The sequence below is a fragment of the Ovis canadensis genome, chromosome 2, assembly GCF_042477335.2.
Source record: "Ovis canadensis isolate MfBH-ARS-UI-01 breed Bighorn chromosome 2, ARS-UI_OviCan_v2, whole genome shotgun sequence".
NCBI lineage: Eukaryota > Metazoa > Chordata > Mammalia > Artiodactyla > Bovidae > Ovis > Ovis canadensis.
Window position 1 is genome coordinate 4,568,632 of NC_091246.1, and position 2,241 is coordinate 4,570,872.

The window sequence follows — 2,241 nt, forward strand, 5'->3', positions numbered from 1 at the left end:
TGAGGCAAGGCACTGGGCATCTTGCCTTGGCTTGCTATCACTGTTATGCATTCAGTGGGCAACTTGGCAGCAGCCTCTTGCCCACGCCTGATCCAGGCACTTAATATGTGCCTATTGTTATTAGAGGTTGCAGTCCCTTGGGGTGCTGCCCATGGGTTGGGGTAATGGAACTCTAGGAAGTAGAGATTGACTTTTCTGCCCTGACCAAGGCCCAACTATCTATTTTGCACAGGTTTCCACAGGTTATATAGCTGACTTTCATTCTGCTATCATTTTATTGGAAACAAAAAACAAACTCAACACCCCAAAATGCAGTTACAATGGAGACTCCTAGCCTTGACCTTAAATCAGAGGGTACAAAACAGCAGAGAATCACGGAAATAATGTTTCTGCCAGTGGCCTGAGATCATGTTCTGTAGAACTTTATTTGGCTTATAGGTCTTCATTCACAGGCAGAAGTTATACGAGTTTCAGTCAGTTCAGTTCAGTTCAGTTCAGTCGCTCAGTCGTGTCCGACTCTGCGACCCCATGAATCGCAGCACGCCAGGCCTCCCTGTCCATCACCAACTCCCGGAGTTCACTCAGACTCATGTCCATCGAGTCAGTGATGCCATCCGGCCATCTCATCCACTGTCGTCCCCTTCTCCTCCTGCCCCCAATCCCTCCCAGCATCAGAGTCCTTTCCAATGAGTCAACTCTTCGCATGAGGTGGCCAAAGTACTGGAGCTTCAGCTTCAGCATCATTCCTTCCAATGAAATCCCAGGGCTGGTCTCCGTAGCTATCTGCAATACCAGAGCCCTTGAGCCAGGCCTTGGCAGACCCTGTGTCATCAAGGAGTGGTGTTCCTCTCTGGTTCACACAGGCATGTCACCACCTCCCTCGGGTTGGAATCCAGGCAGGTGCACCGTGAGTGCGTCACCCGCAAGGCCCGTCGCGAGCCGCTTTTCCAAAAGGGAAGACAATCATCTTTTCTCAGGTCCTTCTGAGCAGTAACCGGGTAGTCTCTGTAAAGCAGCTATTACAGTGCCTGGCGCAGATAAGCACTCAGCAGACTTAACTTGTTATCCAGGGTTGAGGTCAACACAACATCCTAAACTTTGATGGGAGACTTTATGCTTCAGATACCAAATGGGAGAGGAGATGTCAAAGTGTGATATTCTGCTGAGAAAGTTTAAGAAGCAGACATTTTAATCTTCCCATGAGTTAAGCACATCATTTATTTCCAAACTTTAAACTTTTTATTTTGCATTGAGGTATAGCCGATTAAGCAGGGAAGCTGATTAGGCTTCCCTGGTGGCTCAGAGGATAAAGTGTCTGCCTGCAAAGCAGGAGACCCAGGTTCGATCCCTGGGTTGGGAAAATCCCCTGGAGAAGGAAATGGCAACCCACTCCAGTATTCTTGCCTGGAGAATCCCATGGACAGTGGAGCCTGGTGGGCTACAGTCCACAGGGTTGCAAAGAGTCAGGCACGACTGAGTGACTTTACACACACATAGCCGATTAAACTTTTTTCCTTTAGATGTATGCTTTGAATGTGCTCATACACTACTTCACTACAGTGGAAGTGAGAAATAGATTTAAGGGACTAGATCTGATAGAGTGCCTGATGAAATATGGACGGCGGTTTGTGACATTGTATATGAGACAGGGATCAAGAACATTCCCAAGGAAAAGAAATACCAAAGAGAAAAATGGTTGTCTGAGGAGGCCTTACAAATAGCTGTGAAACAAGAGAGGCCAAAAGCAAAGAAGAAAAGGAAAGATGATATACCCATTTGAGTGCAGAGTTCTAGAGAATAATAAGGACATATAAGAAGGCCTTCCTCAGTGATAAGCACAGAGAAATAGAGGAAAACAACAGAATGGGAAAGGCTAGAGATCGCTCAAAGAAAATTAGAGTTACCAAGGGAACATTTCATGCAAAGATGGGCTCGATAAAGGACAGAAATGGTATGGACCTAACAGAAGCAGAAGATATCAAGAAGAGGTGGCAAGAATACACAGAAGAACAGTACAAAAAAAGATCTTCACAACCCAGATAATCAAGATGGTGTGATTACTCACCTAAAGCCAGACATCCTGGAATGCGAAGTCAAGTGAGCCTTAGGAAGCATCACTATGAACAAAGTTAGTGGAGGTGATGGAATTCCAGTGGAGCTATTTCGAATCCTACAAGGTGATTCTGTGAAAGTGCTGCACTCTACATGCCAGGAAATTTGGAAAACTCAGCAGTGGCCACA

General features: G+C 46.1%; 1 non-coding gene across 1 annotated transcript; it reads left to right on the forward strand.

Moving 5' to 3' along the window:
• Positions 1–1,288: 1,288 nt before the first annotated feature.
• On the forward strand, positions 1,289–1,360 carry TRNAC-GCA (transfer RNA cysteine (anticodon GCA)). The gene has a single exon. It is a non-coding gene; the product is annotated as a tRNA-Cys (tRNA).
• Positions 1,361–2,241: the final 881 nt, after the last annotated feature.